Source organism: Myxine glutinosa, unplaced genomic scaffold (genome assembly GCF_964187855.1).
Source record: "Myxine glutinosa unplaced genomic scaffold, kmMyxGlut1.1 SCAFFOLD_234, whole genome shotgun sequence".
NCBI classification, from domain to species: Eukaryota; Metazoa; Chordata; class Myxini; order Myxiniformes; family Myxinidae; genus Myxine; species Myxine glutinosa.
In genome coordinates, this window is record NW_027616393.1 from 201,769 (window position 1) to 224,412 (window position 22,644).

Below are 22,644 nucleotides of genomic sequence, written 5' to 3' on the forward strand. Positions count from 1 at the left end.
TGTGTGAAAAGTGGTTTTCAACACGAACACAATTGCAAAAAGTGGTTTTCAACACGAGCATGAGTGCGGAAAGTGGTTTTCAACGCCAGCATAAGTGTGGAATTTGGTTTTTGCAACACTAACACAAATGCGAATAATGGTTTACAACACGAACACAATTATTGCAAAAAGTGGTTTTCAACACGAACCAAAGTGCGAAAAGTTGTTTTCAACACTAGCACAAGTGCGGAAAGTGGTTTTGCAACACAGGCACAAGTGTAGAATGTGGTTTTCAACACGATCGCAAGTGTGGAAAGTAGTTTTGCAACACTAACACAAATGCAAATAATGGTTTACAACACGAACACAATTATTGCAAAAAGTGGTTTTCAACACTAACAAAAGTGCGAAAAGTTGTTTTCAACGCCAGCACAAGTGCGAAAAGTGGTTTTGCAACACTAACACAAGTGAGACAAATGGTTTTGCAACATTAACACAAGTGCAAAAAGTGGTTTTGAACACTAACAGGAGCTCGAAAAGTGGTTTTCAACACTAGCAGAAGTGCAAAAACTTGTTTTCAACACCAGTACAAGTGCAGAAAGTGGTTTTGCAATACTAGCACAAGTGTGAAAAGTGGTTTACAACAGTAACACGAGTGTGGAAAGTGGTTTGCAACACTAACACAAGTGTGGAAAGTGATTTTCAACATGAGCACATGTGCGATAAGTGGTTTTGCAACACTAACCCAATTGCGAAAAGTGGTTCTGCAACACTCGCTTAAGTGCGGAAAGAGGTTTGCAACACTAACACAAGTGCGATAAGTGGTTTTCAATGCCAGAAAGAGTGCGGAAAGTGGTTTTTGCAACAATAAATCAAGTGCGAAAAGTGGTTATGCAACACTAACACAGTGTGAAAGTGGTTTTCAACATTAGCACGTGTGCAGAAAGTGGTTTTCAATGCCAACACAAGTGTGGAAATTGGTTTTGCAACACTAAGGCAAATGTGAATTGTGGTTTTCAACACTGGCGCAAGTGCGAAAAGTGGTTTTGCATCACTAACATAAGTGCAAAAAGTGGATTTCAACACGAACACAATTATTGCAAAGAGTGGTTTTCAACACTAACCAAAGTGCGAAAAGTTGTTTTCAACATGAGCACAAGTGCGGAAAGTGGTTTTGCAACACAGGCACAAGTGTAGAACGTGGCTTTCAACACGATCGCAAGTGTGGAAAGTGGTTTTGCAACACTAGTTCAAGTGCAGAGAGTGGTTTTCAATGCCAGCACAAGTGCGAAAAGTGGTTTTGCAACACTAGCACAAGTGAGACAAATGGTTTTGCAACACTAACACAAATGCAAAAAGTGGTTTTGAACACTAACAGGAGCGCGAAAAGAGGTTTTCAACACTAGCAGAAGTGCAAAAAGTTGTTTTCAACACCAGCACCAAGTGCGGAAAGTGGTTTTGCAATCCTAGCACATGTGTGAAAAGTGGTTTTAAATGCCAGCACAAGTGGGGAAAGTGGTTTTGCAACACCAAAAGAAGTGCAAAAAGTGGTTTTCAACATGAGCACAAGTCCGATACGTGGTTTTGCAATACTGGCACATGTGTGAAAAGTGGTTTTCAACACTAGCACAAGTGGTTTTCAATGCCAGCACACATGTGGAAATTTGTTTTGCAACACGAAGATAAATGCGAGTTGTGGTTTTCAACACCAGAGCAAGTGCAAAAAGTGGTTTTGCAACACTAACACAAGTGCGAAAGTGGTTCTGCAACACGAGCTCAAGCGTGGAAAGTGCTTTTCAACACAAGCACAAGTGCGGAAAGTGGTTTTGCAACACAGGCACAAGTGTAGAATGTGGTTTTCAACACGATCGCAAGTGTGGAAAGTGGTTTTGCAACACTAACACAAATGCGAATAATGGTTTACAACACGAACACAATTATTGCAAAAAGTGGTTTTCAACACGAACCAAAGTGCGAAAAGTTGTTTTCAACGCCAGCACAATTGCGAAAAGTGGTTTTTCAACACTAACACAAGTGTGGAAAGTGGTTTTCAACAATAACACAAGTGTGATAAGTGGTTTTGCAACACCAACCCAATTGCTAAAAGTCTTTTTCAACACTAGCACGAGTGCGGAAAGTGGTTTTCAACGGCAGCAGAAGTATGAAAATTGGTTTTTGCAACACCAACACAAATGCGAATAATGGTTTACAACACTAGCACGAGTGTAGAAAGTGGTTTTGCAAGACAAGCACATGTGTGAAAAGTGGTTTTCAACACGAACACAATTGCAAAAAGTGGTTTTCAACACGAGCATGAGTGCGGAAAGTGGTTTTCAACGCCAGCATAAGTGTGGAGTTTGGTTTTTGCAACACTAACACAAATGCGAATAATGGTTTACAACACGAACACAATTATTGCAAAAAGTGGTTTTCAACACGAACCAAAGTGCGAAAAGTTGTTTTCAACACTAGCACAAGTGCGGAAAGTGGTTTTGCAACACAGGCACAAGTGTAGAATGTGGTTTTCAACATGATCGCAAGTGTGGAAAGTGGTTTTGCAACACTAACACAAATGTGAATAATGGTTTACAACACGAACACAATTATTGCAAAAAGTGGTTTTCAACACGAACCAAAGTGCGAAAAGTTGTTTTCAACGCCAGCACAAGTGCGAAAAGTGGTTTTGCAACACTAACACAAGCGAGACAAATGGTTTTGCAACACTAACACAAGTGCAAAAAGTGGTTTTGAACACTAACAGGAGCTCGAAAAGTGGTTTTCAACACTAGCAGAAGTGCAAAAACTTGTTTTCAACACCAGCACAAGTGCAGAAAGTGGTTTTGCAATACTAGCACAAGTGTGAAAAGTGGTTTACAACAGTAGCACGAGTGTGGAAAGTGTTTTTTCAACACTATCACAAGTGCAAAAGTGTTTTTCCCACACTAATACAAGTCCAAAAGTGGTTTCCTGCACCAACACAAGTGCGAAAAGTGGATTTTCAACACTAACACAAGTGCGAAAAGTGGTTTTTCAACACTATCACAAGTGCAGAAAGTGTTTTTTCCACACTAATACAAGGGCAAAAGTGGTTTCCTGCACCAACACAAGTGCGAAAAGTGGTTTCCTTCACTAACACATGTGCGAAAAGTGGGTTTTCAACACTATCACAAGTGCAAAAAGTGGTTTTTCGACACTAATACAAGTGCAAAAGTGGTTTCCTGCACGAACACAAGTGCGAAAAGTGGTTTTTCAGCACTATCACAAGTGCAAAAAGTGTTTTTTCCACACTAATACAAGTGCAAAAGTGGTTTCCTGCACCAACACAAGTGCGAAAAGTGGTTTTGTCAACACTAACACAAGTGCGAAAAGTGGTTTTTCAACACTAACACAAGTGCGAAAAGTGGTTTTTCAACACTAACACAAGTGTGGAAAGTGGTTTTCAACAATAACACAAGTGTGATAAGTGGTTTTGCAACACCAACCCATTTGCGAAAAGTCTTTTTCAACACTAGCACGAGTGCGGAAAGTGGTTTTCAACGGCAGCAGAAGTATGGAAATTGGTTTTTGCAACACCAACACAAATGCGAGTAATGGTTTACAACACTAGCACGAGTGTAGAAAGTGGTTTTGCAAGACAAGCACATGTGTGAAAAGTGGTTTTCAACACGAACACAATTGCAAAAAGTGGTTTTCAACATGAGCATGAGTGCGGAAAGTGGTTTTCAACGCCAGCATAAGTGTGGAATTTGGTTTTTGCAACACTAACACAAATGCGAATAATGGTTTACAACACGAACACAATTATTGCAAAAAGTGGTTTTCAACACGAACCAAAGTGGGAAAAGTTGTTTTCAACACTAGCACAAGTGGTTTTCAATGCCAGCACACGTGTGGAAATTTGTTTTGCAACACGAAGACAAATGCGAGTTGTGGTTTTCAACACCAGCGCAAGTGCAAAAAGTGGTTTTGCTACACTAACACAAGTGCGAAAGTGGTTCTGCAACACGAGCTCAAGCGCGGAAAGTGCCTTTCAACACAAGCACAAGTGCGGAAAGTGGTTTTGCAACACAGGCACAAGTGTAGAATGTGGTTTTCAACACGATCGCATGTGTGGAAAGTGGTTTTGCAACACTAACACAAATGCGAATAATGGTTTACAACACGAACACAATTATTGCAAAAAGTGGTTTTCAACACGAACCAAAGTGCGAAAAGTTGTTTTCAACGCCAGCACAAGTGCGAAAAGTGGTTTTGCAACACTAACACAAGTGAGACAAATGGTATTGCAACACTAACACAAGTGCAAAAAGTGGTTTTGAACACTAACAGGAGCTCGAAAAGTTGTTTTCAACACTAGCAGAAGTGCAAAGACTTGTTTTCAACACCAGCACAAGTGCGAAAAGTGGTTTACAACAGTAGCACGAGTGTGGAAAGTGGTTTGCAACACTAACACAAGTGTGGAAAGTGATTTTCAACATGAGCACATGTGCGATAAGTGGTTTTGCAACACTAACCCAATTGCGAAAAGTGGTTCTGCAACACTCGCTTAAGTGCGGAAAGAGGTTTTCCATGCCAGCACAAGTGCGGAAAGAATTTCTGCAACACTAGCTCAAGTGCGGAAAGTGGTTTGCAACACTAACACAAGTGTGGAAAGTGCTTTTCAACACAAGCACAAGTGGGAAAAGTGGTTTGGCAACACTAACACAAGTGTAAAAGTGGTTTTTCAACAATAAGACAAGTGCGAAAAGTGGTTCTGCAACAGGAGCTCAAGTGCGGAAAGTGCTTTTCAACACAAGCACAAGTGCGAAAAGTGGTTTGGCAACACTAACACAAGTGCGATAAGTGGTTTTCAATGCCAGCACGAGTGTGGAAAGTGGTTTTTGCAACAATAAAACAAGTGCGAAAAGTGGTTTTGCAACACTAACACAAGTGTGGAAAGTGGTTTTCATCACTAGCGCAAGTGCGAAAAGTGGATTTGCAACACTAACACAAGTGCAAAAGTGGTTTCGCAACAATAAGACAAGTGCGAAAAGTCTTTTTCAACACAAGCACGAGTGCGGAAAGTGGATATGCAACACTAACACAATTGCAAAAAGTGGTTTTGCAACAATAAGACAAATGCGAATTGTGGTTTTGAACACTAACAGGAGCGCGAAAAGTGGTTTTCAACACTAGCAGAAGTGCAAAAGGTTGTTTTCAACACCAGCACAAGTGCGGAAAGTGGTTTTGCAATCCTGGCACATGTGTGAAAAGTGGTTTTAAAGGCCAGCACAAGTGTGGAAAGTGGTTTTGCAACACAAAAACAAGTGCAAAAAGTGGGTTTCAATGCCAGCACAAGTGCGAAAAGTGGTTCTGCAAAACTCGCTCAAGTGCGGAAAGTGGTTTTCAATGCCAGCACAAGTGCGGAAAGTATTTCTGCAACACTAGCCCAAGTGCGAAAAGTGGTTTTCAACACTAGCAGAAGTGCAAAAAGTGGTTCTGCAACACTCGCTCAAGTGCGGAAAGTGGTTTTCAATGCCAGCACAAGTGCGAAAAGTGGTTCTGCAACACTCGCTCAAGTGCGGAAAGTGGTTTTCAACGCCAGCACAAGTGCGGAAAGTTGTTTTGCAATACGAGAACATGTGTGACGAGTCATTTTCAATGCCAGCACAAGAGCGAAAAGTGGTTCTGCAACACTAGCTCAAGTGCAGAAAGTGGTTTCAATACCAACACAAGTGCGGAAAGTAGTTCTGCAACACTAGCTCAAGTGTGGAAAGTGGTTTTCAACACCAGCACAAGTGCGGAAAATGGTTTTGCAACACTAACACAAGTGCGAAAAGCGGTTTTGCAACACTAACACAAGTGCGAAAAGTGGTTTTGCAACACTAACACAAGTGTGAAAGTGGTTTTGCAACACCAACACAAGTGCGATAAGTGGTTTTCAACGCCAGTACGAGTGCGGAACATGGTTTTTGCAACAATAACATGAGTGCGAAAAGTGGTTTTGCAACACTAACACAATTGCAATAAGTGGTTTTCAACACGAGCACGAGTGCAGAATGTGGTTTTTGCAACACTAACCCAATTGCGAAAAGTGGTTTTCAACATTAGCACGTGTGCGGAAAGTGGTTTTCAATGCCAGCACAAGTGTGGAAATTGGTTTTGCAACACTAAGGCAAATGCGAATTGTGGTTTTCAACACTGGCGTAAGTGCGAAAAGTGTATTTCAACACGAACACAATTATTGCAAAAAGTGGTTTTCAACACTAACCAAAGTGCGAAAAGTTGTTTTCAACACGAGCACAAGTGCGGAAAGTGGTTTTGCAACACAGGCACAAGTGTAGAACGTGGTTTTCAACACGATCGCAAGTGTGGAAAGGGGTTTTGCAACACTCGTTCAAGTGCAGAGAGTGGTTTTCAACGCCAGCACAAGTGCGAAAAGTGGTTTTGCAACACTAACACAAGTGAGACAAAGGGTTTTGCAACACTAACACAAATGCAAAAAGTGGTTTTGAACACTAACAGGAGCGCGAAAAGTGGTTTTCAACACGAGCAGAAGTGCAAAAAGTTGTTTTCAACACCAGCACAAGTGCGGAAAGTGGTTTTGCAATACTAGTACATGTGTGAAAAGTGGTTTTAAATGGCAGCACATTTGTAGATAGTGGTTTTGCAACACCAAAACAAGTGCAAAAAGTAGTTTTCAATGCCAGCACAAGTGCGAAAAGTGGTTCTGCAACACTCGCTCAAGTGCGGAAAGTGGTTTTCACTGTGGTGAAAACACAAGTGCGGAAAGTATTTCTGCAACACTCGCTCAAGTGCGGAAAGTGGTTTTCAACACCAGCACAAGTGCGGAAAATGGTTTTGCAACACTCACAAAGTGCAAAAAGTGGTTTACAACAGAAGCACGAGTGTGGAAAGTGGTTTGCAACACTAACACAAGTGTGGAAAGTGGTTTTCAGCATGAGCACAAGTGCGATAAGTGGTTTTGCAACACTAACCCAATTGCAAAAAGTGGTTCTGCAACACTTGATCAAGTGCAGAAAGTGGTTTTCAACACCAGCTCGAGCGCGGAAAGTGGTTTTTGCAACAATAACACAAGTGCGAAAAGTGGTTTTGCAACACAATCACGAGTGAGAAAAGTGGTTTTGCAACACCAGCACGAGTGCTGACAGTGGTTTTCAACGGCAGCAGAAGTGTGGGAATTGGTTCTTGCAACACTCACACAAATGCGAATAATGGTTTACAACACTAGCACGGGTGCGGAAAGTCGTTTTGCAACACTAACACAAGTGTGGAAAGTGGTTTTCAACAATAACACAAGTGTGATAAGTGGTTTTGCAACACCAACCCAATTGCGAAAAGTCTTTTTCAACACTAGCACGAGTGCGGAAAGTGGTTTTCAACAGCATCAGAAGTATGGAAATTGGTTTTTGCAACACCAACACAAATGCGAATAATGGTTTACAACACTAGCACGAGTGCAGAAAGTGGTTTTGCAAGACAAGCACATGTGTGAAAAGTGGTTTTCAACACGAACACAATTGCAAAAAGTCGTTTTTCAACACTAGCACGAGTGCGGAAAGTGGTTTTCAACGGCAGCAGAAGTATGGAAATTGGTTTTTGCAACACCAACACAAATGCGAATAATGGTTTACAACACTAGCGCGAGTGCAGAAAGTGGTTTTGCAAGACAAGCACATGTGTGAAAAGTGGTTTTCAACACGAACACAGTTGCAAAAAGTGGTTTTCAACACGAGCATAAGTGTGGAAATTGGTTTTTGCAACAGTAACACAAATGCGAATAATGTTTTACAACACGAACACAATTATTGCAAAAAGTGGTTTTCAACACGAACCAAAGTGCGAAAAGTTGTTTTCAACACTAGCACAAGTGCGGAAAGTGGTTTTGCGACACTAACACAAGTGAGACAAATGGTTTTGCAACATTAACACAAGTGCAAAAAGTGGTTTTGCAATACTAGCACAAGTGCGAATAGTGGTTTACAACAGTAGCACGAGTGTGGAAAGTGGTTTGCAACACTAACACAAGTGTGGAAAGTGATTTTCAACATGAGCACATGTGTGAAAAGTGGTTTTAAATGCCAGCACAAGTGGGGAAAGTGGTTTTTCAACACCAAAAGAAGTGCAAAAAGTGGTTTTCAACATGAGCACAAGTCCGATAAGTGGTTTTGCAATACTGGCACATGTGTGAAAAGTGGTTTTCAACACTAGCACAAGTGGTTTTCAATGCCAGCACACGTGTGGAAATTTGTTTTGCAACACGAAGACAAATGCGAGTTGTGGTTTTCAACACCAGAGCAAGTGCAAAAAGTGGTTTTGCAACACTAACACAAGTGCAAAAGTGGTTCTGCAACACGAGCTCAAGCGCGGAAAGTGCTTTTCAACACAAGCACAAGTGCGGAAAGTGGTTTTGCAACACAGGCACAAGTGTAGAATGTGGTTTTCAACACGATCGCAAGTGTGGAAAGTGGTTTTGCAACACTAACACAAATGCGAATAATATTTTACAACACGAACACAATTATTGCAAAAAGTGGTTTTCAACACGAACCAAAGTGCGAAAAGTTGTTTTCAACGCCAGCACAATTGCGAAAAGTGGTTTTTCAACACTAACACAAGTGTGGAAAGTGGTTTTCAACAATAACACAAGTGTGATAAGTGATTTTGCAACAACAACCCAATTGCGAAAAGTCTTTTTCAACACTAGCACGAGTGCGGAAAGTGGTTTTCAACGGCAGCAGAAGTATGGAAATTGGTTTTTGCAACACCAACACAAATGCGAATAATGGTTTACAACACTAGCACGAGTGTAGAAAGTGGTTTTGCAAGACAAGCACATGTGTGAAAACTGGTTTTCAACACGAACACAATTGCAAAAAGTGGTTTTCAACACGAGCATGAGTGCGGAAAGTGGTTTTCAACGCCAGCATAAGTGTGGAATTTGGTTTTTGCAACACTAACACAAATGCGAATAATGGTTTACAACACGAACACAATTATTGCAAAAAGTGGTTTTCAACACGAACCAAAGTGCGAAAAGTTGTTTTCAACACTAGCACAAGTGCGGAAAGTGGTTTTGCAACACAGGCACAAGTGTAGAATGTGGTTTTCAACACGATCGCAAGTGTGGAAAGTGGTTTTGCAACACTAACACAAATGCGAATAATGGTTTACAACACGAACACAATTATTGCAAAAAGTGGTTTTCAACACGAACCAAAGTGCGAAAAGTTGTTTTCAACGCCAGCACAAGTGCGAAAAGTGGTTTTGCAACACTAACACAAGTGAGACAAATGGTTTTGCAACACTAACACAAGTGCAAAAAGTGGTTTTGAACACTAACAGGAGCTCGAAATGTGGTTTTCAACACTAGCAGAAGTGCAAAAACTTGTTTTCAACACCAGCACAACTGCACAAAGTGGTTTTGCAATACTAGCACAAGTGCGAAAAGTGGTTTACAACAGTAGCACAAGTGTGGAAAGTGGTTTTCAACATGAGCACAAGTGCGATAAGTGGTTTGCAACACTAACCCAATTGTGATTTGTGGTTTTCAACCCTAGCGCAAGTGCAAAAAGTGGTTTTTTTACACTAACACAAGTGCGAAAGTGGTTCTGCAACACAGGCTCAAGTGCGGAAAGTCGTATTCAACGTCAGCACAAGTGTGTAAAGTGGTTTTGCCTCACTAACACAAGTACAAAAAGGAGTATTCAATGCCAGCACAAGTGCGGAAAGTTGCTCTGCAACACTAGCTCAAGTGCAGAAAGTGCTTTTCAACACAAGTACAAGTGCGAAAAGTGGTTTGGCAACACTAGCACGAGTGCGGAAAGTGGTTTGCAACACTAACACAAGTGTGGAAAGTGGTTTTCAACATGAGCACAAGTGTGTTAAGTGGTTTTGCAACACCAACCCAATTGCGAAAAGTCTTTTTCAACACTAGCACGAGTGCGGAAAGTGGTTTTCAACCACAGCAGAAGTGTGGATATTGGTTTTTGCAACACCAACACAAATGCGAATAATGGTTTACAACACTAGCACGAGTGCAGAAAGTGGTTTGCAACACAAACACAAGTGTGGACAGTGGTTTTCAACACGAGCACAAGTGCGATAAGTGGTTTTGCAACACCAACCCAATTGCGAAAAGTCTTTTTCAACACTAGCACGAGTGCGGAAAGTGGTTTTCAACGGCAGCAGAAGTATGGAAATTGGTTTTTGCAACACCAACACAAATGCGAATAATGGTTTACAACACTAGCACGAGTTTAGAAAGTGGTTTTGCAAGACAAGCACATGTGTGAAAACTGGTTTTCAACACGAACACAATTGCAAAAAGTGGTTTTCAACACGAGCATGAGTGCGGAAAGTGGTTTTCAACGCCAGCATAAGTGTGGAATTTGGTTTTTGCAACACTAACACAAATGCGAATAATGGTTTACAACACGAACACAATTATTGCAAAAAGTGGTTTTCAACACGAACCAAAGTGCGAAAAGTTGTTTTCAACACTAGCACAAGTGCGGAAAGTGGTTTTGCAACACAGGCACAAATGTAGAATGTGGTTTTCAACACGATCGCAAGTGTGGAAAGTGGTTTTGCAACACTAACACAAATGCGAATAATGGTTTACAACACGAACACAATTATTGCAAAAAGTGGTTTTCAACACGAACCAAAGTGCGAAAAGTTGTTTTCAACGCCAGCACAAATGCAAAAAGTGGTTTTTCAACACTATCACAAGTGCAAAAAGTGTTTTTTCCACACTAATACAAGTGCAAAAGTGGTTTCCTGCACCAACACAAGTGCGAAAAGTGGTTTTTCAACACTAACACAAGTGCGAAAAGTGGTTTTTCAACACTATCACAAGTGCAAAAGTGTTTTTTCCACACTAATACAAGTGCAAAAGTGGTTTCCTGCACCAACACAAGTGCGAAAAGTGGATTTTCAACACTAACACAAGTGCGAAAAGTGGTTTTTCAACACTATCACAAGTGCAAAAAGTGTTTTTTCCACACTAATACAATTGCAAAAGTGGTTTCCTGCACCCACACAAGTGCGAAAAGTGGTTTCCTTCACTAACACATGTGTGAAAAGTGGGTTTTCAACACTATCACAAGTGCAAAAAGTGATTTTTCCACACTAATACAAGTGCAAAAGTGGTTTCCTGCATGAACACAAGTGCGAAAAGTGGTTTTTCAACACTAACACAAGTGCGAAAAGTGTTTTTTCAACACTATCACAAGTGCAAAAAGTGTTTTTTCCACACTAATACAAGTGCAAAAGTGGTTTCCTGCACCAACACAAGTGCGAAAAGTGGTTTTTCAACACTAACACAAGTGCGAAAAGTGTTTTTTCAACACTAACACAAGTGCGAAAAGTGGTTTTTCAACACTAACACAAGTGCGAAAAGTGTTTTTTCAACACTAACACAAGTGCGAAAAGTGGTTTTGCAACACTAACACAAATGCGAATAATGGTTTACAACACGAACACAATTATTGCAAAAAGTGGTTTTCAACACGAACCAAAGTGCGAAAAGTTGTTTTCAACGCCAGCACAAATGCAAAAAGTGGTTTTTCAACACTATCACAAGTGCAAAAAGTGTTTTTTCCACACTAATACAAGTGCAAAAGTGGTTTCCTGCACCAACACAAGTGCGAAAAGTGGTTTTTCAACACTAACACAAGTGCGAAAAGTGGTTTTTCAACACTATCACAAGTGCAAAAGTGTTTTTTCCACACTAATACAAGTGCAAAAGTGGTTTCCTGCACCAACACAAGTGCGAAAAGTGGATTTTCAACACTAACACAAGTGCGAAAAGTGGTTTTTCAACACTATCACAAGTGCAAAAAGTGTTTTTTCCACACTAATACAATTGCAAAAGTGGTTTCCTGCACCCACACAAGTGCGAAAAGTGGTTTCCTTCACTAACACATGTGTGAAAAGTGGGTTTTCAACACTATCACAAGTGCAAAAAGTGATTTTTCCACACTAATACAAGTGCAAAAGTGGTTTCCTGCATGAACACAAGTGCGAAAAGTGGTTTTTCAACACTAACACAAGTGCGAAAAGTGTTTTTTCAACACTAACACAAGTGCGAAAAGTGGTTTTTCAACACTAACACAAGTGTGGAAAGTGGTTTTCAACAATAACACAAGTGTGATAAGTGGTTTTGCAACACCAACCCAATTGCGAAAAGTCTTTTTCAACACTAGCACGAGTGCGGAAAATGGTTTTCAACGGCAGCAGAAGTATGGAAATTGGTTATTGCAACACCAACACAAATGCGAATAATGGTTTACAACACTAGCACGAGTGTAGAAAGTGGTTTTGCAAGACAAGCACATGTGTGAAAAGTGGTTTTCAACACGAACACAATTGCAAAAAGTGGTTTTCAACACGAGCATGAGTGCGGAAAGTGGTTTTCAACGCCAGCATAAGTGTGGAATTTGGTTTTTGCAACACTAACACAAATGCGAATAATGGTTTACAACACGAACACAATTATTGCAAAAAGTGGTTTTCAACACGAACCAAAGTGCGAAAAGTTGTTTTCAACACTAGCACAAGTGCGGAAAGTGGTTTTGCAACACAGGCACAAGTGTAGAATGTGGTTTTCAACACGATCGCAAGTGTGGAAAGTGGTTTTGCAACACTAACACAAATGCAAATAATGGTTTACAACACGAACACAATTATTGCAAAAAGTGGTTTTCAACACTAACAAAAGTGCGAAAAGTTGTTTTCAACGCCAGCACAAGTGCGAAAAGTGGTTTTGCAACACTAACACAAGTGAGACAAATGGTTTTGCAACATTAACACAAGTGCAAAAAGTGGTTTTGAACACTAACAGGAGCTCGAAATGTGGTTTTCAACACTAGCAGAAGTGCAAAAACTTGTTTTCAACACCAGCACAACTGCACAAAGTGGTTTTGCAATACTAGCACAAGTGCGAAAAGTGGTTTACAACAGTAGCACAAGTGTGGAAAGTGGTTTTCAACATGAGCACAAGTGCGATAAGTGGTTTGCAACACTAACCCAATTGTGATTTGTGGTTTTCAACCCTAGCGCAAGTGCAAAAAGTGGTTTTTTTACACTAACACAAGTGCGAAAGTGGTTCTGCAACACAGGCTCAAGTGCGGAAAGTCGTATTCAACGTCAGCACAAGTGTGTAAAGTGGTTTTGCCTCACTAACACAAGTACAAAAAGGAGTATTCAATGCCAGCACAAGTGCGGAAAGTTGCTCTGCAACACTAGCTCAAGTGCAGAAAGTGCTTTTCAACACAAGTACAAGTGCGAAAAGTGGTTTGGCAACACTAGCACGAGTGCGGAAAGTGGTTTGCAACACTAACACAAGTGTGGAAAGTGGTTTTCAACATGAGCACAAGTGTGTTAAGTGGTTTTGCAACACCAACCCAATTGCGAAAAGTCTTTTTCAACACTAGCACGAGTGCGGAAAGTGGTTTTCAACCACAGCAGAAGTGTGGATATTGGTTTTTGCAACACCAACACAAATGCGAATAATGGTTTACAACACTAGCACGAGTGCAGAAAGTGGTTTGCAACACAAACACAAGTGTGGACAGTGGTTTTCAACACGAGCACAAGTGCGATAAGTGGTTTTGCAACACCAACCCAATTGCGAAAAGTCTTTTTCAACACTAGCACGAGTGCGGAAAGTGGTTTTCAACGGCAGCAGAAGTATGGAAATTGGTTTTTGCAACACCAACACAAATGCGAATAATGGTTTACAACACTAGCACGAGTTTAGAAAGTGGTTTTGCAAGACAAGCACATGTGTGAAAACTGGTTTTCAACACGAACACAATTGCAAAAAGTGGTTTTCAACACGAGCATGAGTGCGGAAAGTGGTTTTCAACGCCAGCATAAGTGTGGAATTTGGTTTTTGCAACACTAACACAAATGCGAATAATGGTTTACAACACGAACACAATTATTGCAAAAAGTGGTTTTCAACACGAACCAAAGTGCGAAAAGTTGTTTTCAACACTAGCACAAGTGCGGAAAGTGGTTTTGCAACACAGGCACAAATGTAGAATGTGGTTTTCAACACGATCGCAAGTGTGGAAAGTGGTTTTGCAACACTAACACAAATGCGAATAATGGTTTACAACACGAACACAATTATTGCAAAAAGTGGTTTTCAACACGAACCAAAGTGCGAAAAGTTGTTTTCAACGCCAGCACAAATGCAAAAAGTGGTTTTTCAACACTATCACAAGTGCAAAAAGTGTTTTTTCCACACTAATACAAGTGCAAAAGTGGTTTCCTGCACCAACACAAGTGCGAAAAGTGGTTTTTCAACACTAACACAAGTGCGGAAAGTGGTTTTTCAACACTATCACAAGTGCAAAAGTGTTTTTTCCACACTAATACAAGTGCAAAAGTGGTTTCCTGCACCAACACAAGTGCGAAAAGTGGATTTTCAACACTAACACAAGTGCGAAAAGTGGTTTTTCAACACTATCACAAGTGCAAAAAGTGTTTTTTCCACACTAATACAATTGCAAAAGTGGTTTCCTGCACCCACACAAGTGCGAAAAGTGGTTTCCTTCACTAACACATGTGTGAAAAGTGGTTTTTCAACACTAGCACAAGTGCAAAAAGTGATTTTTCAACACTATCACAAGTGCAAAAAGTGTTTTTTCCACACTAATACAAGTGCAAAAGTGGTTTCCTGCACCAACACAAGTGCGAAAAGTGGTTTTTCAACACTAACACAAGTGCGAAAAGTGTTTTTTCAACACTAACACAAGTGCGAAAAGTGGTTTTTCAACACTAACACAAGTGCGAAAAGTGTTTTTTCAACACTAACACAAGTGCGAAAAGTGGTTTTGCAACACTAACACAAATGCGAATAATGGTTTACAACACGAACACAATTATTGCAAAAAGTGGTTTTCAACACGAACCAAAGTGCGAAAAGTTGTTTTCAACGCCAGCACAAATGCAAAAAGTGGTTTTTCAACACTATCACAAGTGCAAAAAGTGTTTTTTCCACACTAATACAAGTGCAAAAGTGGTTTCCTGCACCAACACAAGTGCGAAAAGTGGTTTTTCAACACTAACACAAGTGCGAAAAGTGGTTTTTCAACACTATCACAAGTGCAAAAGTGTTTTTTCCACACTAATACAAGTGCAAAAGTGGTTTCCTGCACCAACACAAGTGCGAAAAGTGGATTTTCAACACTAACACAAGTGCGAAAAGTGGTTTTTCAACACTATCACAAGTGCAAAAAGTGTTTTTTCCACACTAATACAATTGCAAAAGTGGTTTCCTGCACCCACACAAGTGCGAAAAGTGGTTTCCTTCACTAACACATGTGTGAAAAGTGGGTTTTCAACACTATCACAAGTGCAAAAAGTGATTTTTCCACACTAATACAAGTGCAAAAGTGGTTTCCTGCATGAACACAAGTGCGAAAAGTGGTTTTTCAACACTAACACAAGTGCGAAAAGTGTTTTTTCAACGCTATCACAAGTGCAAAAAGTGTTTTTTCCACACTAATACAAGTGCAAAAGTGGTTTCCTGCACCAACACAAGTGCGAAAAGTGGTTTTTCAACACTAACACAAGTGCGAAAAGTGTTTTTTCAACACTAACACAAGTGCGAAAAGTGGTTTTTCAACACTAACACAAGTGTGGAAAGTGGTTTTCAACAATAACACAAGTGTGATAAGTGGTTTTGCAACACCAACCCAATTGCGAAAAGTCTTTTTCAACACTAGCACGAGTGCGGAAAATGGTTTTCAACGGCAGCAGAAGTATGGAAATTGGTTATTGCAACACCAACACAAATGCGAATAATGGTTTACAACACTAGCACGAGTGTAGAAAGTGGTTTTGCAAGACAAGCACATGTGTGAAAAGTGGTTTTCAACACGAACACAATTGCAAAAAGTGGTTTTCAACACGAGCATGAGTGCGGAAAGTGGTTTTCAACGCCAGCATAAGTGTGGAATTTGGTTTTTGCAACACTAACACAAATGCGAATAATGGTTTACAACACTAGCGCGAGTGCAGAAAGTGGTTTTGCAAGACAAGCACATGTGTGAAAAGTGGTTTTCAACACGAACACAATTGCAAAAAGTGGTTTTCAACACGAGCATAAGTGTGGAAATTGGTTTTTGCAACAGTAACACAAATGCGAATAATGTTTTACAACACGAACACAATTATTGCAAAAAGTGGTTTTCAACACGAACCAAAGTGCGAAAAGTTGTTTTCAACACTAGCACAAGTGCGGAAAGTGGTTTTGCGACACTAACACAAGTGAGACAAATGGTTTTGCAACATTAACACAAGTGCAAAAAGTGGTTTTGCAATACTAGCACAAGTGCGAATAGTGGTTTACAACAGTAGCACGAGTGTGGAAAGTGGTTTGCAACACTAACACAAGTGTGGAAAGTGATTTTTAACATGAGCACATGTGTGAAAAGTGGTTTTAAATGCCAGCACAAGTGGGGAAAGTGGTTTTTCAACACCAAAAGAAGTGCAAAAAGTGGTTTTCAACATGAGCACAAGTCCGATAAGTGGTTTTGCAATACTGGCACATGTGTGAAAAGTGGTTTTCAACACTAGCACAAGTGGTTTTCAATGCCAGCACACGTGTGGAAATTTGTTTTGCAACACGAAGACAAATGCGAGTTGTGGTTTTCAACACCAGAGCAAGTGCAAAAAGTGGTTTTGCAACACTAACACAAGTGCAAAAGTGGTTCTGCAACACGAGCTCAAGCGCGGAAAGTGCTTTTCAACACAAGCACAAGTGCGGAAAGTGGTTTTGCAACACAGGCACAAGTGTAGAATGTGGTTTTCAACACGATCGCAAGTGTGGAAAGTGGTTTTGCAACACTAACACAAATGCGAATAATATTTTACAACACGAACACAATTATTGCAAAAAGTGGTTTTCAACACGAACCAAAGTGCGAAAAGTTGTTTTCAACGCCAGCACAATTGCGAAAAGTGGTTTTTCAACACTAACACAAGTGTGGAAAGTGGTTTTCAACAATAACACAAGTGTGATAAGTGATTTTGCAACAACAACCCAATTGCGAAAAGTCTTTTTCAACACTAGCACGAGTGCGGAAAGTGGTTTTCAACGGCAGCAGAAGTATGGAAATTGGTTTTTGCAACACCAACACAAATGCGAATAATGGTTTACAACACTAGCACGAGTGTAGAAAGTGGTTTTGCAAGACAAGCACATGTGTGAAAACTGGTTTTCAACACGAACACAATTGCAAAAAGTGGTTTTCAACACGAGCATGAGTGCGGAAAGTGGTTTTCAACGCCAGCATAAGTGTGGAATTTGGTTTTTGCAACACTAACACAAATGCGAATAATGGTTTACAACACGAACACAATTATTGCAAAAAGTGGTTTTCAACACGAACCAAAGTGCGAAAAGTTGTTTTCAACACTAGCACAAGTGCGGAAAGTGGTTTTGCAACACAGGCACAAGTGTAGAATGTGGTTTTCAACACGATCGCAAGTGTGGAAAGTGGTTTTGCAACACTAACACAAATGCGAATAATGGTTTACAACACGAACACAATTATTGCAAAAAGTGGTTTTCAACACGAACCAAAGTGCGAAAAGTTGTTTTCAACGCCAGCACAAGTGCGAAAAGTGGTTTTGCAACACTAACACAAGTGAGACAAATGGTTTTGCAACACTAACACAAGTGCAAAAAGTGGTTTTGAACACTAACAGGAGCTCGAAATGTGGTTTTCAACACTAGCAGAAGTGCAAAAACTTGTTTTCAACACCAGCACAACTGCACAAAGTGGTTTTGCAATACTAGCACAAGTGCGAAAAGTGGTTTACAACAGTAGCACAAGTGTGGAAAGTGGTTTTCAACATGAGCACAAGTGCGATAAGTGGTTTGCAACACTAACCCAATTGTGATTTGTGGTTTTCAACCCTAGCGCAAGTGCAAAAAGTGGTTTTTTTACACTAACACAAGTGCGAAAGTGGTTCTGCAACACAGGCTCAAGTGCGGAAAGTCGTATTCAACGTCAGCACAAGTGTGTAAAGTGGTTTTGCCTCACTAACACAAGTACAAAAAGGAGTATTCAATGCCAGCACAAGTGCGGAAAGTTGCTCTGCAACACTAGCTCAAGTGCAGAAAGTGCTTTTCAACACAAGTACAAGTGCGAAAAGTGGTTTGGCAACACTAGCACGAGTGCGGAAAGTGGTTTGCAACACTAACACAAGTGTGGAAAGTGGTTTTCAACATGAGCACAAGTGTGTTAAGTGGTTTTGCAACACCAACCCAATTGCGAAAAGTCTTTTTCAACACTAGCACGAGTGCGGAAAGTGGTTTTCAACCACAGCAGAAGTGTGGATATTGGTTTTTGCAACACCAACACAAATGCGAATAATGGTTTACAACACTAGCACGAGTGCAGAAAGTGGTTTGCAACACAAACACAAGTGTGGACAGTGGTTTTCAACACGAGCACAAGTGCGATAAGTGGTTTTGCAACACCAACCCAATTGCGAAAAGTCTTTTTCAACACTAGCACGAGTGCGGAAAGTGGTTTTCAACGGCAGCAGAAGTATGGAAATTGGTTTTTGCAACACCAACACAAATGCGAATAATGGTTTACAACACTAGCACGAGTTTAGAAAGTGGTTTTGCAAGACAAGCACATGTGTGAAAACTGGTTTTCAACACGAACACAATTGCAAAAAGTGGTTTTCAACACGAGCATGAGTGCGGAAAGTGGTTTTCAACGCCAGCATAAGTGTGGAATTTGGTTTTTGCAACACTAACACAAATGCGAATAATGGTTTACAACACGAACACAATTATTGCAAAAAGTGGTTTTCAACACGAACCAAAGTGCGAAAAGTTGTTTTCAACACTAGCACAAGTGCGGAAAGTGGTTTTGCAACACAGGCACAAATGTAGAATGTGGTTTTCAACACGATCGCAAGTGTGGAAAGTGGTTTTGCAACACTAACACAAATGCGAATAATGGTTTACAACACGAACACAATTATTGCAAAAAGTGGTTTTCAACACGAACCAAAGTGCGAAAAGTTGTTTTCAACGCCAGCACAAATGCAAAAAGTGGTTTTTCAACACTATCACAAGTGCAAAAAGTGTTTTTTCCACACTAATACAAGTGCAAAAGTGGTTTCCTGCACCAACACAAGTGCGAAAAGTGGTTTTTCAACACTAACACAAGTGCGAAAAGTGGTTTTTCAACACTATCACAAGTGCAAAAGTGTTTTTTCCACACTAATACAAGTGCAAAAGTGGTTTCCTGCACCAACACAAGTGCGAAAAGTGGATTTTCAACACTAACACAAGTGCGAAAAGTGGTTTTTCAACACTATCACAAGTGCAAAAAGTGTTTTTTCCACACTAATACAATTGCAAAAGTGGTTTCCTGCACCCACACAAGTGCGAAAAGTGGTTTCCTTCACTAACACATGTGTGAAAAGTGGGTTTTCAACACTATCACAAGTGCAAAAAGTGATTTTTCCACACTAATACAAGTGCAAAAGTGGTTTCCTGCATGAACACAAGTGCGAAAAGTGGTTTTTCAACACTAACACAAGTGCGAAAAGTGTTTTTTCAACACTATCACAAGTGCAAAAAGTGTTTTTTCCACACTAATACAAGTGCAAAAGTGGTTTCCTGCACCAACACAAGTGCGAAAAGTGGTTTTTCAACACTAACACAAGTGCGAAAAGTGTTTTTTCAACACTAACACAAGTGCGAAAAGTGGTTTTTCAACACTAACACAAGTGCGAAAAGTGTTTTTTCAACACTAACACAAGTGCGAAAAGTGGTTTTGCAACACTAACACAAATGCGAATAATGGTTTACAACACGAACACAATTATTGCAAAAAGTGGTTTTCAACACGAACCAAAGTGCGAAAAGTTGTTTTCAACGCCAGCACAAATGCAAAAAGTGGTTTTTCAACACTATCACAAGTGCAAAAAGTGTTTTTTCCACACTAATACAAGTGCAAAAGTGGTTTCCTGCACCAACACAAGTGCGAAAAGTGGTTTTTCAACACTAACACAAGTGCGAAAAGTGGTTTTTCAACACTATCACAAGTGCAAAAGTGTTTTTTCCACACTAATACAAGTGCAAAAGTGGTTTCCTGCACCAACACAAGTGCGAAAAGTGGATTTTCAACACTAACACAAGTGCGAAAAGTGATTTTTCAACACTATCACAAGTGCAAAAAGTGTTTTTTCCACACTAATACAATTGCAAAAGTGGTTTCCTGCACCCACACAAGTGCGAAAAGTGGTTTCCTTCACTAACACATGTGTGAAAAGTGGGTTTTCAACACTATCACAAGTGCAAAAAGTGATTTTTCCACACTAATACAAGTGCAAAAGTGGTTTCCTGCATGAACACAAGTGCGAAAAGTGGTTTTTCAACACTAACACAAGTGCGAAAAGTGTTTTTTCAACACTAACACAAGTGCGAAAAGTGGTTTTTCAACACTAACACAAGTGTGGAAAGTGGTTTTCAACAATAACACAAGTGTGATAAGTGGTTTTGCAACACCAACCCAATTGCGAAAAGTCTTTTTCAACACTAGCACGAGTGCGGAAAATGGTTTTCAACGGCAGCAGAAGTATGGAAATTGGTTATTGCAACACCAACACAAATGCGAATAATGGTTTACAACACTAGCACGAGTGTAGAAAGTGGTTTTGCAAGACAAGCACATGTGTGAAAAGTGGTTTTCAACACGAACACAATTGCAAAAAGTGGTTTTCAACACGAGCATGAGTGCGGAAAGTGGTTTTCAACGCCAGCATAAGTGTGGAATTTGGTTTTTGCAACACTAACACAAATGCGAATAATGGTTTACAACACGAACACAATTATTGCAAAAAGTGGTTTTCAACACGAACCAAAGTGCGAAAAGTTGTTTTCAACACTAGCACAAGTGCGGAAAGTGGTTTTGCAACACAGGCACAAGTGTAGAATGTGGTTTTCAACACGATCGCAAGTGTGGAAAGTGGTTTTGCAACACTAACACAAATGCAAATAATGGTTTACAACACGAACACAATTATTGCAAAAAGTGGTTTTCAACACTAACAAAAGTGCGAAAAGTTGTTTTCAACGCCAGCACAAGTGCGAAAAGTGGTTTTGCAACACTAACACAAGTGAGACAAATGGTTTTGCAACATTAACACAAGTGCAAAAAGTGGTTTTGAACACTAACAGGAGCTCGAAATGTGGTTTTCAACACTAGCAGAAGTGCAAAAACTTGTTTTCAACACCAGCACAACTGCACAAAGTGGTTTTGCAATACTAGCACAAGTGCGAAAAGTGGTTTACAACAGTAGCACAAGTGTGGAAAGTGGTTTTCAACATGAGCACAAGTGCGATAAGTGGTTTGCAACACTAACCCAATTGTGATTTGTGGTTTTCAACCCTAGCGCAAGTGCAAAAAGTGGTTTTTTTACACTAACACAAGTGCGAAAGTGGTTCTGCAACACAGGCTCAAGTGCGGAAAGTCGTATTCAACGTCAGCACAAGTGTGTAAAGTGGTTTTGCCTCACTAACACAAGTACAAAAAGGAGTATTCAATGCCAGCACAAGTGCGGAAAGTTGCTCTGCAACACTAGCTCAAGTGCAGAAAGTGCTTTTCAACACAAGTACAAGTGCGAAAAGTGGATTTTCAACACTAACACAAGTGCGAAAAGTGGTTTTTCAACACTATCACAAGTGCAAAAAGTGTTTTTTCCACACTAATACAATTGCAAAAGTGGTTTCCTGCACCCACACAAGTGCGAAAAGTGGTTTCCTTCACTAACACATGTGTGAAAAGTGGGTTTTCAACACTATCACAAGTGCAAAAAGTGATTTTTCCACACTAATACAAGTGCAAAAGTGGTTTCCTGCATGAACACAAGTGCGAAAAGTGGTTTTTCAACACTAACACAAGTGCGAAAAGTGTTTTTTCAACACTAACACAAGTGCGAAAAGTGGTTTTTCAACACTAACACAAGTGTGGAAAGTGGTTTTCAACAATAACACAAGTGTGATAAGTGGTTTTGCAACACCAACCCAATTGCGAAAAGTCTTTTTCAACACTAGCACGAGTGCGGAAAATGGTTTTCAACGGCAGCAGAAGTATGGAAATTGGTTATTGCAACACCAACACAAATGCGAATAATGGTTTACAACACTAGCACGAGTGTAGAAAGTGGTTTTGCAAGACAAGCACATGTGTGAAAAGTGGTTTTCAACACGAACACAATTGCAAAAAGTGGTTTTCAACACGAGCATGAGTGCGGAAAGTGGTTTTCAACGCCAGCATAAGTGTGGAATTTGGTTTTTGCAACACTAACACAAATGCGAATAATGGTTTACAACACGAACACAATTATTGCAAAAAGTGGTTTTCAACACGAACCAAAGTGCGAAAAGTTGTTTTCAACACTAGCACAAGTGCGGAAAGTGGTTTTGCAACACAGGCACAAGTGTAGAATGTGGTTTTCAACACGATCGCAAGTGTGGAAAGTGGTTTTGCAACACTAACACAAATGCAAATAATGGTTTACAACACGAACACAATTATTGCAAAAAGTGGTTTTCAACACTAACAAAAGTGCGAAAAGTTGTTTTCAACGCCAGCACAAGTGCGAAAAGTG